The sequence below is a fragment of the Crotalus tigris genome, unplaced genomic scaffold, assembly GCF_016545835.1.
Source record: "Crotalus tigris isolate CLP2741 ecotype Arizona unplaced genomic scaffold, ASM1654583v1 scf7180000017624.2573661763:2888555, whole genome shotgun sequence".
NCBI lineage: Eukaryota > Metazoa > Chordata > Lepidosauria > Squamata > Viperidae > Crotalus > Crotalus tigris.
In genome coordinates this window covers 715365-732830 of record NW_024096519.1, presented here as the reverse complement: position 1 = coordinate 732830, position 17466 = coordinate 715365, and positions in this window count along the sequence as shown.

Here is a 17466-nt window from a genome sequence, read left to right as displayed (position 1 = left end):
ATCTTTTGTGGATAGTTAGATGAAATAAAACCTTCATTAAGTAAACAGCTGTAATTTAAGAAGATGTCACTGGGTGGCACACTTGACCCTTGGATGGATATTCAGTTCTTAAAAATCAGTAAACCATTTTTCACCATAATATCAAATTGTTCAATTCCGCAGTTCTGGAGAATGTCTACTAAATTCTGGAGGTAAATATCTTCAAATGATTCTAATTAGGGTTTGTAGTCTAGGGTTTCAGAGAACAAAGATTTCTTAAGAAAATTGCATCACCTTCATCTTATTCACTTGTGTTGATAATAATAGCATTTGGCAAGGCAAAGTTAACATCCTAAAATAACTTTTTAAATATTGTATATTGGGCAGTCTGCAAACCATTTTCATTAGCATTTGGACACTGAAAGCCTCTGAAATGTTATGCTTACTTATAAATATATTTCATAATCTGCAAGTTTATTTTTCTATTTGAAAATGATTCACATTTGTGCTTTCATCAACTCTCTCAATGTATTTATACTTATCTAATGCACAAATGTTATGTGTCTAGAAGAAAAATCCATTTATTCTAATTGTTCTTCAAATAAATCTTAATTTATTCAGAAGTTTTACATCCTTCATTCTTATCACCATAATATTGAGTTTGGATTGTATAACAATAATAAAAAATCCACTAAATATTAACAACTTTATACCTATTAAAAACTTTTAAGTGGGCATAAAGATTTCAGTTTTAAACACAAAAGTAAAGGTTATCTGTCCAGTCATGAAGGAAGTGGTGCTCTTCTCCATTTCTTAGCCAAGAAACCCAGTTGTTCAAAGACACTTATATGGTCATATGGCCAACATGACTACATTCTGACGCTCACAGAACACTGAAGTTGTATTTACCGTTGTTTCCCAAAAATAAGACCCAGTCTTATTTTTATTTTATTTTTTGCTTCCAGAAGAGACACCACATCTTATTTTCAGGAGGAGGGGTGTCTTTTCCACTCATTTCAGGCACTGACAGCCTTGCCCAGCCGGCCCGCTTCTGGGGCTGAAGGAGCACTTTCATTCTGCAGCTGATAATGGAGCTCCAGCCTCCATTCTACAGTCAAAGGCCTTTCTGGAAGGCCACTGCAGCTGAGAACCGAGCTATGGATTCAGTCCATAGCTCAGTTCTTGGCTGCAGAGGTTTGCAGAACCAAGCTATAGATTGAATCCATAGCTTGGTTCTCAGCTGCAGAGGCCTTCCCGAAAGGCCTCTAACTGCAAAATGCAGGCCTGGGGACACCAGAGAAGTGGGCCAGTGAAGAGAGGCCTAGCTGCAAGATAAGTGGGTGTTGGCCGTGTGGGGCAGCTCCACTCCCCCACCCTAGCTTGATTTTTAGGTATGTGCCTTGCCCCAAAACCAGGGCTTATTTTGGGGGTAGGGCTTATATTAGGCCTGCTCCCCAAAATCAAGCTAAGGCTTATTTTGGGGTAGGTCATACTTTTGGGAAAGCACAGTATTTATCTATTTGCATTTACATGCTTTAGAACTGGTAGGTGGATAAGAACTGAGGCAAGTAATGGGAGCTCATCCCATTTTTAAGCTTTTAAAGTGGGTATAAATAACATATAAAATTACCACACCTTCTTGCTGGAGTAAAAGAAATGTTTATGTGCAATGGAAAGCCAAGAATCTTCAGTAGCGAGGAGTTTTTTGTGTTAAATATAGTTACAAAGACATTCTTTTGTGTTCCAGTGAACATATCTATATCCCCATAGATGAAAAGTAGACCACCCTTGCAAATCTCAAATATTCATTTTATTAAGTCTTCTGTAATTACAGTATTTAAATATCTCATTATACTATTATTTATTTATTTATTTATTTATGAGACTTATATACCGCTTTAAGTGCAAGCACTCTCTAAGCGGTGTACACCAGTAAGCAATGTATATATATATTTACATTGCCCCCAACAATCTGGGTCCTCATTTTACCTACCCCGGAAGGATGGAAGGCTGAGTCAACCTTGAGCCGGTGAGATTTGAACCGCTGACCTGCTGAACACAGTCAGCTAAAGTGGCCTGCAGTACTGCACTCTAACTGCTGCACCACCTCGGCTCCTCAGATGAATGCCTAATGTATATAATAAATTCACAATCTTTAAATATAAAATTATAATTTTATAATATAAATAGCAGTAATTGAAGAATATAAAGAAAGAGATTATACAAATTGGGACCGATAATTTCATTATTAAGCAAAGTGGTCACTAAGTGAAATTGACTTGAGTATGATTTTACTTCAGCTTTTGTTTGCTTCACAGCAAGGATTGGTTATAAAATTACTTTTGTATCATCATCATAATTGCAAATGCAGTTGCTAAATGAGGATTGCCAGTACTCAAAGCTATGTCTTGATTTAAGTACTGTGGTGGAGTATATAGATGAATCATTTCTGAGTTGAAACTGATCTGACTAGCAACTGGACTGAAGAACTAACTGGAAGACTCTGTGAAAGGGTACCATCTAAGTTAGAAGTTATATTGCCACATGATCAATTCCAGAAGCACTAACAAAGTTTTGTTTTGTTCTTTAAAAATTTATTTTTTAAGGAATAGAAACAATCATTCCACATCATTGTTGAGAAACTATTATCTGCCTTCCTCTATGAAAGATATTTTTCCTGCTAAAGCACAAAGTCATCTAGCAATAGTACTGTAATCAGTCTATTGTAACAAAACATCTAAATTTGTTCTCAGCAAGATTCAGTGACAAAATTATTTTTTTATTCTTTCCTGAAATATACCACCTCTAATCCTCTCCAGCCAAAGTGTGCTGATTGGGTGTGATGGGAATTGTAGTCAAATGCACTAAATACCTATAATATAATCTGCAACATTAATATATCAATAAACTTTCTTTCTCTTCTATTTATCAACACATTTCAACTAGTTTTATTTCTCTTGGCAAATATAATTTATTTATGGCTTTGTTCTGAACTAAAATAAATTTATTGTGACATAGTATGAGATTGTTCCATCACATATCTAGTGTTAGGAACCTCATGGGATTTCTATCCAGTTTAACGGAATAAAGGAAGTTTGGATAAACTTTTAGATAAAGAGAAATTTGTTCCAAAGCAGCTTGTGACACATTCTATCCATGTCAATATTTCTCATGTCTTCACACAAAGAAACTGCAGCCACTTTGTGGAAACAATTCATAGGAGAAGGATCACAGATTAAATGCTCATATTTAAACCGTGGTTAAAGAAACTTGTGGATTACTGAATAAATCACATCTGGATTTCATACCTTAAAACTATAAGTCATGTAGAAATAGCTGGCTGGCTTTACAAAACATATAAAACTAAAGTCACACAATTACTCTGTTATCTTACAGAGATGTGTAAACAAATCAATCTGACATGAACACCAGGATTTTAAGATAATATAACTGAGGTGTACGTAGAGTCTAATCAAAAAGTCAAGATAGCAGCTATCACAAATAAAATGCAGATGGAGTTTTGTTCTACTGGTATGATTGCTTTTTTTAACTTTTTTTTTAAATTGCATTCCACATCCAGAGCAGCATTCCACTCCTTTGATAGAGAGGGCATTGTTGGCTGCTTTTCTTATAATTCTGGTTTAAGAACATATAAAGTAGTCTTTATTTAACATAAGATAGGCCTGAATCAATCAATCAATCAATCAATCAATCAATCAATCAATATATTCTTGGTCTTTTTGTTATATTTTTTATATTATGTCACTCAGGACACCAAGATTGTCCGGGACACTACACATCCTCTTCACAACCTGTTTTCCTTGTTACATTTTGGGAGGAGGCTCCGGGGTATCCAAAGCAGAACATCCAGATTTAGTCACAGTTTTGTTCCATATAGTATTAACCTTGTGAACTCCCAAGCTTCCACCTCCCGTTATGTATTCAAGATGGACAGTGATTAATATTTATATGTTACTTATATGTAAGGGCGTAGGTCTATACATATATTGTGTATTTGTTTTGTTGTTGTTAATTGCGAAGTCATGTCCGACCCATCGCGACCCCATGGACAATGTTCCTCCAGGTCTTCCTGTCCTCTACCATCTTCTGGAGTCCATTTAAGTTCTCACTTACTGCTTCAGTGACTCCATCCAGCCATCTCATTCTCTGTCGTCCCCTTCTTCTATTGCCCTCAATCTTTCCCAGCATTAGGCCCTTCTCCAGTGAGTCCTTCCTTCTCATTAGGTGGCCAAAGTATTGGAGTTTCAACTTCAGGATCTGGCCTTCTAAAGAGCAGTTGGGGTTGATCTCTTCTAGGACTGACCGGTTTGAACGCCTTGCAGTCCAAGGGACTCGCAGGAGTCTTCTCCAGCACCATAGTTCAAAGGCCTCAATTCTTTTGCGCTCAGCCTTTCTTATGGTCCAACTTTCACAGCCATACATTGCAACTGGGAAAACCATGGCCTGGACTATACGCACTTTTGTTGGCAGGGTGATGTCTCTGCTTTTTAGTATGCTGTCTAGATTTGCCATAGCTTTCCTCCCCAGGAGCAAGCGTCTTTTAATTTCTTGGCTGCAGTCCCCATCTGAGGTGATCTTGGAGCCCAGAAAAATAAAATCTGTCACTACCTCCATTTCTTCCTCATCTATTTGCCAGGAATTGAGAGGGCCGGATGCCATGATTTTGGTTTTCTTAATGTTGAGTTTCAAGCCTACTTTTGCACTCTCCTTCTTCACCTGCATCAAGAGGCTCTTTAGTTCCTCTTCACTTTCTGCCATTAGAGTGGTATCATCTGCATATCTTAGGTTGTTGATATTTCTCCCGGCAATCTTAATTCCAACTTTTGATTCATCTAGCCCTGCCTTTCTCATTATGTGCTCTGCATATAAGTTAAATAGGCAGGGCGACAGTATACAGCCTTGCCGGACTCCTTTTCCAATTTTGAACCAATCAGTGGTTCCGTGTTCGGTTCTCACTGTTGCTTCTTGACCCGCATATAGGTTTCTCAAGAGACAAATGAGATGGTCTGGTACTCCCATCTCTTTAAGAACTTGCCACAATTTGTTGTGATCCACACAATCAAAGGCTTTAGCATAGTCAATGAAGCAGAAGTAGATGTTTTTCTGGAACTCCCTAGCTTTCTCCATGATCCAGCGTATGTTGGCAATTTGATCTCTTCCATCCATAGTTCTTCAGGCACTCTGTCTATCAGATCTAATTCCTTAAATCTATTTGTCACCTCTACTGTATATTCATCAGGAATATGATTTAGTTCATATCTGAGTGGCCTAGTGCTTTTCCCTACTTTTTTCAATTTAAGCCTAAATTTTGCAACGAGAAGCTCATGATCTGAGCCACAGTCAGCTCCTGGTCTTGTTTTTACTGACTGTATAGAGCTTCTCCATCTTTGGCTGCAGAGCACATAGTCAATCTGATTTCTATGTTGACCGTCTGGTGATGTCCATGTGTAGAGCCGTCTCTTGGGTTGTTGGAAAAGAGTGTTTGTTATGACCATCGTATTCTCTTGACAAAATTCTATTAGCCTGTGCCCTGCTTCATTTTGTACTCCAAGGCCAAACTTGCCTGTTATTCCGGTTATCTTTTGGCTTCCTATCTTAGCATTCCAATCCCCCATGATGATAAGGACATCATTTTTTGGTGTTAATTCTATAAGGTGCTGTAGGGCTTCATAAAACTGGTTAATTTCATCCTCTTCAGCACCAGTGGTTGGAGCATAGATTTGGACTATTGTGATATTGAATGGTTTGCCTTGGATTCGAATTGAGATCATTCTGTCATTTTGGGGATTGTATCCCAGTATTGCTTTTCCTATTCTTTTATTGACTATGAAGGCTACTCCATTTCTTCTGAGGGATTCTTGCCCACAGTAGTATACCTGATGGTCATCTGAGTTAAATTCACCCATTCCTGTCCATTTTAGTTCGCTGATTCCTAAGATGTCGATGTTCAGTCTTGTCATCTCTTTTTTGACTACGTCTAGCTTGCCTTGATTCATGGATCTTACATTCCAGGTTCCTATGGAGAAAAAATCTTTACAGCATCGGACTTTCCTTTCACCACCAGATATATCCACAGCTGAGCGTCCTTTCGGCTTTGGCCCAGTCGCTTCATTCTTTCTGGCGCTACTAGTACTAGCCCTCTGCTCTTCCCCAGTAGCATATTGGACACCTTCTGACCTGAGGGGCTCATCTTCCAGCGTCATATCTTTTTTCCTTTTAGTACTGTCCATGGGGTTTTCATGGCAAAGATACTGGAGTGGTTTGCCATTTCCTTCTCCAGTGGATCACATTTTGTCAGAACTCTCTGCTATAACCTGTCCATCTTGGGTGGCCCTGCACGGCATAGCTTATAGCTTCATTGAGTTACACAAGCCCCTTCGCCACGACAAGGCAGTAATCCATAAAGGGGTATTGTGTATAGTATGTTTAAATGTGTGTTATGTATGTTTACACTTTGAGAGCAAGGAACTAAATTTCATTTTTAATGTGTGCCATTGTGCCCGCAGTAAAAAAAATGACAATAAAGGTTATCTATCTATCTATCTATCAAATTTAGCCCCAATAGGATTTCAGTTTAACATAATATTTATACACCAGGGATTGTTAGGTATCAGACAGTGACAATATTTGTGAAGTTCAGTAAGAATGACACTCAAAAGCAAATGAAAGATAGCCATCTTAAGTCAAACTATTGCATTTAAACTAAACTGGAAAATATTAATAGAAGTGAAGTAAATGAGGGCTACCAAGATGGTGAAGGGGTTGAAAATCAAACTGTACATGAGGAATGATTAAAGGATCAAGCTATGTTTATCCTACAGAAAGGGTAATGAAGAAGAGAGATGGTAATAATCTTCAGATAAGGGCTGTCATGTGGAAGATAGCAGGACTAGAATGAATGAGGTAAAACTAAAAGAAAGTGGTTCAATCTAGATATCAGGAGAAATGGTGTACTGTCACCTAGTGAGTGAGTCTTTCTTTGCTGTAGATCCTCAGAGTCTGGATGGTCATTTGTCTGAGATGTTCTAATGCAGGGGTGTCAAACTGCCGGCCCATGGATTGGACGCATCATCCGGAAGCTGCGCCCACCCCATTACTGACAATAAACAAAACTGTCCCAATACGTCTTGCGACATCACATGACGTCACGAGTTTGACATGTGTATTCTAATGGGTCCTGCACTGAATAGTATGATAGACTCTAACTCTGTTATTCCAAATATCAGGGAAATCATCCCATGTATTGTATTTAAAAGTAGACCACAACTGAGTCCAAAGTTTCCACTGCTAAGGAAGGCAATTGTTAAGTAAGTTGCTCTCCATTTTAATGACCTTTTTTGCCACAATTGTTAACCAAATCATTGCAATTGTTAAGTGAATCATGGTTGTTAAGCGAATCTGACTCCCCCCATTTGCTTGTTGGAAGCAAACTGGGAAGGTTAGAGATGGTGATCACATAACCCCAGGACTGCAGCAGTCATAAATACATACAATTGCCAAGTATCCAATTTTGATCATGTGACTATGAGATGATTATGTGACCATGGGGATGATCATGACTGTGGGGATCATAAGTGTGTAAATTGTTCATAAGTCACTTTTTTCAGTACCATTGTAACTTCAAATGGTCACTAAAGGAATGGTTGTGTTGAGGATCACCTGTAGTTACAGATATACTTTAGTATTAACTGGATTGGACCACTGCATGAATAACCTGAATTTTTCTCCTAACCTTTTTCCTTCAAATCTTATATCCAAGTGTTCATCAGGCAAAACTTTGCTTAACTTTTGTCCCCAAAGAAATGATAAAAATTGCTGATAGAAAAAAAAAGATGTTAATGAAGGAATGACAGATGTGGAGCAAAGTATATCTGACTAGATTACAAAAATAACAAAAGTAGAACTACAATTGACAGGCCAAGATAATGATTTGAAAGAGGATGCTTTACTGGATATGTAAAAGAAACTGGCTGAAGTTTTAAAAATAATTTTAATAGATATTTTTTATTAAAATTTTAAAAAACAAGATAAAAATTAATATAAATTAATATAAGGTAAACAAAAAAGAAAATGTAAAAAGTGCAAGAAAAGAAAAAAGATAAAAAATGGAAAGAAAAGAAAAAAGATACAAAGTATATCAGACTTTTGATATTATTCATATCAATTATAAACACAATTATATTTTAACCACTCTATATACAATTGTATCATAACACTCCTCTTTCTATATTTTATTCTGTCTAATAGTCAAAACCATAAATCACAAGTTCATTTTTTTATTTTTATGCAAAAAAGTCCAGAAGATATTTCTAATCACCAAAAAATGTAGATAACGTCTTAATCAAAGAAGTTAGTTTATAATTTCAGCATTATCTGTCAACTTCACCAACCATTCATCCATAGTGAACAGTGTTGAATCTTTTCCCCTCTGCGCATATAATAATCTCACTGTGCTAATCATATATTAAAATTATTTTCCATGGCTCATGGCTTTAATCTATCTGTTTATCCATTAGTCCTAAAAAGAAAAGTTCTGGCTTCAGTGGGATATTAATCTTTAAAATCTTCTAAATCACAGGTTGAAATTGAATCCCATTTTTTAGCTTTTTTGCATGTTATACCAAGCATGATAAACTATCCCATCATGTTGTTAATATTTCCAACATATATTTTAAATGTCTTTATACATTCTAGATAATTTATCTGGCAACATATGCCAACAATTTATAAACATTTTTAAGGTCATAAAACAATATAAATTTCAATCCTTTTACTATGTATTTTCCCATTTATCCATCTGTTATAAACAAAATAGTTTTAAAAATTAAGAGGAAAATACAAATGATAAACCAAGAGAAAAACCCAGAAAGTATTTTTGTTGAATGTAAAAAAGAGGCTTGTTAAAGCCTTGAAGAAATATGGAATAAAGAAGAATTGAAACTAAATAAAATCTTATGAAAGGAATATTAAGTTGGAGCATAAAATAAGACCTTTTTGCAAAGTTCTAGCAACTCTTCGCAGACTGACTACTGATGTTTTATAGACTTTCTTATGGATTAGGAATGAGATAAGATTAGGGATTAAGAATGAAGAAATTGGGAAGGGGTAAAGAGTTACTAAATTTGTGATTAAGGTTGGACATCACTTCTTAATATATTTCTTTTCCTTTTATTATGCTTTTTATGCTTTTTAATTTTTTCTTCAGTTAGTATTCTTTTTTTCCTTTCTCTAATCTTAGTGTGCATTAGTTTTTGCTATTATAATAAAAATTCTTAATAAAAAGTGTATTAAAATAGTCTTGAATCATAAACCTGGATTAGGTTTATTATACTAAAGTAGTTTTTCCTCAGTAAATTGATCTTTCTAGACTATTTTTTTTAGTATAGGACAGTGATGGTGAACCTTTTAGAGACCGAGTGCCCAAAAACCACCCCGCCTCCCAGCCCACCCCTGTTCTCTGCCCCGCCTACCTGCACGATCATCCACCACCTCCACAGCCCACCGCAGCAGATTGCCCAGGTAGCCACCAGCACCATGGTGGCCATGCCCTCTGCCCATGCCCCACAGTATCATCTGTATGTGACAGGGTGCAAGGGCAGAGTCTTGTCCCCGCTGCCTGGCTGCCATGCCCTTGGCTGTGCTGCTCTGCATGGACCGCACTCAGGGACAAGTCTCCGGGGGGGCTGCTGATGAGGAGGGGGCTGGGGTGACAGTGCACATGCCTACAGAGAGGGCTCTGAGTGCCACTTCTGGCACGTGTGCCATAGATTCGCCACCACTGGTATAGGATCTTTGGGGCCCACACTCTGAAATGAATACTGTGTATATCTAGTTGTGGATAAAGGGAATTAGTAAAAGATTCCCAGGCAGCTGAAGATACAGTGATGTGCTGCTTATTTCTGCATTAAGCTCTGTGTTGTTTGGAGAATTTCTGAACTTCCTCTAAAGATTTGACTTGGCAGCTGTTTGGGTTCTCCATGTAACTAGTTTGACTGTTTATCATCTCCTTCATCCACCCACATGTACAAAATCAATTGAAACCCCAAGATGTCATATGTCAGTGTTATTTTTTTTTTAGAAAAACAATACATAAGAATGATGGAATATCTGAGAACAGTGGCAAAAACATTAATGTGAGTCCACAGATTTGTAAGAAACATATTTTTTTGCATAATACACACTTGTAGATGCAATCTTTCTTGCAGTCAATCATAGATAATTTTCATAGCTATCTAAATGTGAAATAATTCTAACAGATTACATCCTAAGGTATGTAAAATAGCAGTACATTCCAGATGAATGATTGAATTAATTAATTAATTAATCCCATTGATTTCTGTAACTGGGAAGAAGGGAAAAATAGATATTCCCCCAAATTTATTTATTTATTAGATTTATTTGCGCCCATCTCATTTCAAAGTCCCTGTGAATGGCAAATAAATCTAATAAATAAATAAATGGGTCCTCTCTATACTAATATGAAATTATTGAAGAAAAATAACATAGGCCAAGTATCAGTCATATATGAATGATAATCAGTTCTACCTATCATTACATGAGTTCATCCCAACAGTTGGTAGAATCTCCACATTACATTTATTTCAGTATTTTACAATATAAAGATTAAAAAGTAGTTTTCTTCTACTCAGGTTTAACTATTAGTCCATAGAATTGAACAAAGAGCCATGGTGACGCAGTGGTGAGAATGCAGTACTGCAAATTAATTCTGCTGACTACCGACTGCCAGCAATTCAGCAGATTGATTCTGATCGGCTCAAGGTTGACTCAGCTTTCCATTCTTCTGAGGTCAGTAAAATGAGAACCCAGATTGTTGGGGGAATAGGCTGACTCTGTAAAACTACTTAGAGAAGGCTGTAAAGTACTGTGATGCAGTATATAAATCTAAGCTCTATAGCTATTGCTATGGAATCTTCTGTCCATAGATTCAATATAGAAATAGTTTGTCTCAGATATGCTCTCTTGGCTAATCTGTGGTTTCCCAGTCTTGTCTACAGCACTATAGCTATTTCCCATCTAAATAGAATAGAAACTAACAGATTCAACCCAGCTTGGCTCTGGAGCTCACATGATCAAAATGGTGACTTGGCAACCAGATCATATTTATGATAGTTGCAGTCTCCCAGGTAATATGATCACTTTTCCAACCTTCTGACAGGCAAAGTCAATGGGAAACCAGATTCACTTAACAATGCAGTGAACTGTGGCAAGAAAGATTGTAAAATGGAGCAAAACTGACTTAACAATTGTCTTGCTTAGCAACAGAAATGTTGAGCTCAATTGTAGTCATAAGTCAAGGACTACTTGTATCCAGTGCTTTTTTTGTAAAACAAAAAAAAAAAGGTGCCGGAACTCACACACGTCATACAACCAGCCTTGCCTACCCTACAAGGTTTCATCCAAAAAATGCCCAGAATGCCCATCCATTCTGGGCATTCTATGACAAAAAAAGCCCTGCTTGTATCTATATTTTAACAGATTCTTTAAAGCAGGTCTGAACTTGTTGCCATTTTGATGTAATGGTTAAGGTATCAGGCTAGAAACTGAGAGACAGTGAGTTCTAGCGTCACCTTAGGCACAAAGTCTGGGTCAGGCATTCTCTCTCTCTAAGCAGGCAATGGCAAACCACTTCCAATAAACCTCGCCAAGAAAACTCCAGGAACTAGTCGAGACAATGGCCATAAGTCAAGACTGATTTGATGTAGGGGTATGTATATGCATGACCCAGCAAACAAGGCACTCCAAGTAGTGAAAAATATTCTTATGCTAAGTATTTGTATTTCTTCAGTTTGAACATGTTTATTTTTTTTCTTTTGAGTTAACAAAAGCATGTGGGTATGTTCCTGTGGGCATAAAGATTCAAATATATTGAAATAATATCCTGTTTCCTGCAATACATTGCCAAAATATATAGTTCAACATTTTACATGTGAAACCTCAAAAAACAAGTTTCCCTATAGTTATTCATAGCATGTTGAGATTAACAATAGAGTAATAGTATATGGCTTTTTGAAGTAATTATTCATTAATAATAGATTAATAATTGGTTAGAAGAATTAATGAAAACTTAAAATAAATTGCAATGAAGTTTGCTGGAAGCAATCCACATCTCCACCTCCACACCACTGCCCAAATTCTTCATTGCTAGCAAATAAATTTAGTCATTTGAGGTTCCTAATAAAATAAGCAGTCATTTTAAAAATAAAGTCGAAATAAGCAGAAGTTAGTCAAGAAGTGTTATTTTTTTTGCTACCGTTTCACCATCTTTCCATAAAACAAGCATTTTGCACCTGGATAAGAAAATAATGGTTATCCTTTCTCATTCTTCTTTATTTTAAGAGCAAACTAACTAGACTATCTCCTAAATATACATTCCATAGGCAATAGGTCGGTGTCATATACATCACTTGATAGCAATTGTGGTTTCATCCTGTCTTATGGAAGTCAAGCCACATAAAGGTCAAGGAGGCAGAATGAAACCATAGGACCAGCCCTTGGTTGAGTTACTTTCCCTACCAGAAGAACTGTCTATTACCACCTGGCACCATTTTTTTGTTTGTCTATAGCAGGACGTTTCAACCTTTTCACAGATTATACCACTTTTAGGATATGGCAATATTCAAGTACCATCAGTTACCTAGCAAGGTGTCAAAAACTTGATGACCAAAAAAAAGGAAAAAAGTGATAAAGTACAGGTAGTCCTTGACTTACAACAGTTTGCTTAGTGACTGTTTGAAGTTGCAACAGCACTGAAAAAAGTGACTTATGACCATTTTTCACACTTATGACTATTGCAGCATCCCCAGGGTCATGTGATTTACATTCGGATGCTTGGCAATTGATTGATATTTATGATGGTCACATTGTCCCAAGGTCATGTGATCCTCTTTTGCAATCTTTTGACAAGCAAACTCAATGAGGAAACCAGATTTAACAACTGCAGTGATTCATTTAACAAATGTGGCAAGAAAAATCATAAAATGGGTAAAACTCAGTTAACAAATTTCTCACCCCTCCTTTTATATCCTCTCTTCTCTCCCCCTTATTTTATATCCTTTCTTCTCTCTCCCCTTCTTTTATATCCTCTTCTCTCCCCCTCCTTTTTTATATCTTCTCTCCCTCTCCTTTTATATCCTCTTCTCCATCTTTTATATCCTCTCTTCTCTCCCCCTCCTTCTTTTATATCCTCTCTTCTCTCCCCTCGTTTTATATCCTATTCTCTCCCCTCCTTCTTTTATATCGTCTTCTCTCCCCTTTTATATCCTCTCTTCTCTCCCCTCCTTCTTTTATATCCTCTCCCCTCTTTCTTTTATATCCTCTCTTCTCTCCCCTCTTTCTTTTATATCCTATCTTCTCTCCCCCCTTCTTTTATATCGTCTCCCCCCCTTTCTCTTTGGTGCACCTCCAGCTGACTGCTCTCTTCAAGGCTGCACTTCTCCATCTTTCTTTTGCCATCCCCTTCTCTTTCCCCCATTGTCTTTTTTTCTCTCCCTCCCACTCCAAAACCTGTTCCTTTTATAACCTCTCTTCTCTCTCCCACTCTTCCTTTTCTCTTCCAGGTGCGCTGGAAGCAGAGTCCTGGGAACACCTTGCACAGCTCCAAATGAATCTTGGCCCGAAGACTGCATGCGGCTGCCTATCACCCCCCCAAGGCCACCACCGATCAGCTGGAGTTGGGTGCACTGATCCTGGGCTCTCAGCAAAACCCAGGCAACACCTTGTGCAGCTCCAGCTTACTTTCCCAGAAGCCTGTGCGGCATTGCCGCTGCTTCACCTCATCCATTTTTACACTTTTTTAACACTTTTTTTACAGTGCTTTTCAACCCATTGTGTGCATACCACCTGCTAGGTGCCGAAGTACCACCAGTGGTATGCGTATCACTGGTTGAAAAGCCCTGGTCTACAGAGCTCGTATGTACTGTTACTCATCCATAATGCCTACCTTGGTGAAATGGCTTCTCAGAGCAAGGTATAAATAAATGGTTGCCTTTTTAGTTGCTTGTTCATTCCTTTGAAAAGCAATTTGTCATCTTATTAGTTGTTTTATCCACAGACACAATGGATAAGAAACAATTTTGAGTTTTGCTATCAATTATCATTCTCGCTTCCTATCTGTAGGAATCATCTGTAATTCATCCTTCCATTATTTTAATTATTGTTAAACTACCATCATCACTTTGACATCATCATCATCGTCATCATCATTATTATTTAATCACTATTGTGGAAAAGAAAAAAGTCCAGTTTATCGATATTGCAATACCAGGTGATGCACGAATTGAAGAGAAAAAACTAGAAAAAAAGCAAAATACCACGATCTGCAAATTGAAGTTGAGTGATTGTGGAGGAAGAAATCAATGGTTGTACCAATAGTAATAGGAGCTCTTGGAGCAATCCCCAAAGGGTTGTCTAGATACATGGAAATTTTGAACTTATCAGACCTGAATATTCTTTGCAAAAAAACACCTTACTTGGAATTGCCTATATACTCAGATACCTTAACAGCTCTTAGATGCTTGCTTAGAACTTGTTAAGTTTTTACCACTCCAAGATTGTGAATTGAACTGAATATGAAAATAATAATAATAACAACAACAACAATTCACTTACAGTGACTACTGACAGCTTACAAAAATAAAACCCAACTACAAAAATCAGTGAGCTCCTACCTCCTGGCAACCACAATCAAATAAACCACTTGATGGGCTCCAGATCACTCTGAGATCCCCAAGTCCCCTGGCAAAACCACATATCTTCAGGGCCTTTGAAAAAACTATTAAGGTAAGAATTAGTTTTATGTCTGCAGAGATAATGTTCCACAGAAATGGATACATATGTATAACATTAAGCCATAGTTTGTTAAGTAAATCACAACTGGTTTATTTCAAATGCTTGCCAAATAAGCCACATTAAATGTGAATCATATCTTTACTAGTGTAGTTATTGTGATGAAAAAAATGCATAAGTAAATAAGTAAATAGAGATGCTGACTATACAGGCAAACTTTAGGAATGAAAAGAAATGCACTGATAAAATAAATCTATCATTTTTCTTAACTTCATGGTATTATTATCTGTATCTATAGAGAAGCTCTGATTTGATAGCACTTATGGATCTAAACTCCATTGCAGGCCTCTAATTTGTTTCTTCCATTTGTAAACAGGAAGAAATCCTTTGTCATTGTAATGTATTGGCCATAACTGTTTTAAATCACTTGCTTAATGTCTGACCTACATTGCTGTATTGTTTAATAGTTGCTGTTACTGAAAGCCAGACTGGCTGTCTCCAAACTGATAAAGAGGTTTGGGGTGGGAAACTGTTACTTTAAAGTTTAAACCTATTGATTGCCACCTAGAGGCTGACTGTATAAATAGCTGTGCAGCAGTCTTTAGGGCTGCTTCTGTTCTGAGTTAATAAACTTGTTGCTGTTTCAACGCTCTGCCTCATTCAATGCCTAAAGAAAAGACCTAGAAAAGTGAAAATGGTTAGACTGAATCTGAAATTGACATAAAGCTTTTCTTTACACTGTATTCTTGAAAGGAAGACAATAGAATTTCCTTTTAACAATGGATCTTTAGCTGGGATAAGTAGATGAAAGCAGCCTCTAATGGAAAATGAGTTATCCAGAGGCCTGGAATTTCCTTTAAAATCTTTGTAATAGCCATGCAATTTATTTTGCACATAAGTCAGAAATTCCCCAAAATAAATTCTGTTCAAACTCCCATCTGTCATATGATGATACAACTATTAGGGAAACAATAGTTAAAATGTGTCATCTAAAAATTGAAAACTTGCCCAACCAAGATATTATAAAATGTGTTAGTCAGTATCCAATTGCATTTCAATTCTTGATAGTTTGACAGCTCAGAAATAACTTTTTAAGGAAAAATCCAAGCCTCTGAAGGTGCATACTGTAGGTATAAATTAATGAACTGCTTTGTGAAAATCATGTACTGATTTAGTTTCTGCTAATTCATCTTAATGCCATAAATATGTATTCAGGACATGTCAATGTAAAATTTTAAGCATAAATCACATACACCAATTTGTTCCTCATAATCTGAAATCTGATGGTTAAAATTTAAACCATCTTGCCTCGTGAAAATACATAACTCATTTTCCATCAGTCATTAGGCATAAATATTCTATAGCTTGTCTAAATGTTAATATACACCAGGATGAGAATTTTTAAGATCATTCTGACACATTGAAACTTATTTGATTAAGCCTTTTGTAGACTACCTGTGACTAGAATAGTAATCAACAATTTGGGTCCAATCCACACAATTAAAAGTTAACTTTATAGCCTTTTTAAAATTATATAAAGTCTTTTTATCCAGCTTCTTCCAGTTTTGAGTGCTTCACAAAATTGTCAAATATCACATATTCCTAAAATTAAGCAATCATTAAAGCATAAGAATCATGCGGGATCCTGTTGTAATCTTTCTCAATAACATCTCACAATGAGCCAATCAGGGTACCTCATATGTGTGGCTCTGCAATTAAAGCTATGTCCATCTTGGGCAGCAAGTTTTGGGAAAGAGTAGCTATAGATGAATTATTTACTTTCTTATCCTCCTTAGTCCAGGGTTGGGAGGTGTTTGTGGGAATTTCTGATATATGTAAAATAAATTGCATGGCTATTACAAAGATCTTTCTATTAGTTTTATTCATTTAGATTTATTTTATAAAGACCCAAATAAGCAAAGTACAAATAAAATCCAAAGTTAACATTAAACAGTTTAACAAATAAAATAATTGATAAGTATTATATAAAACATTTTAAATTCAAACTTATTGATTTGTTACTAAACACCTTGTTATTACAGCGATAGTTTTAAAAATGTGGGATTTTCTGTCTCGTATGCAAAATAATCAGATCTTCCTATTCAAAACTATTATTAAAGCTTAAGAGTGAAACCAATTATCTAGAAAGTAGTGCCCCAAGCAGACCAGAAGGAAAATAGCTGTGCTGTTATTTGTTCTATTTTAACATCCTTGATGGCTTTTGCTTGAATAAATACAGCAAATGAGGTCAAATTCACCATTGCTTTGTAGGCATCCCATGGTGATAGCTATTGTACAGGTCATTCTAACAATGGTAACTTCATGGCTGGACCTCAAGGTCAAAGTCTAGGGCTCTGAAACCAAGAATATCTCAGATGAGTACTCTAAGAGGCCAATGTCAATGTTGCCTCAACCACAAGTTAACAGTGATTGATGCAACACCCTTACTTCTTGATAAACTTCTAGTTAGGAGTGTACCAGGCATATTCATCAGTATAATTTGCTAATTATAGATGTTCATGTAACTATTTATGCTTAAACACATTTTTTAAATTTCTGCCACAAAACAGCATCTGTACAGAGATACTACCTAAGACAATTAAGTCCAGCATTTAAAATTAACTAGTTATATTCCACTTCCTTCTGGTTGCCCAAATTCCA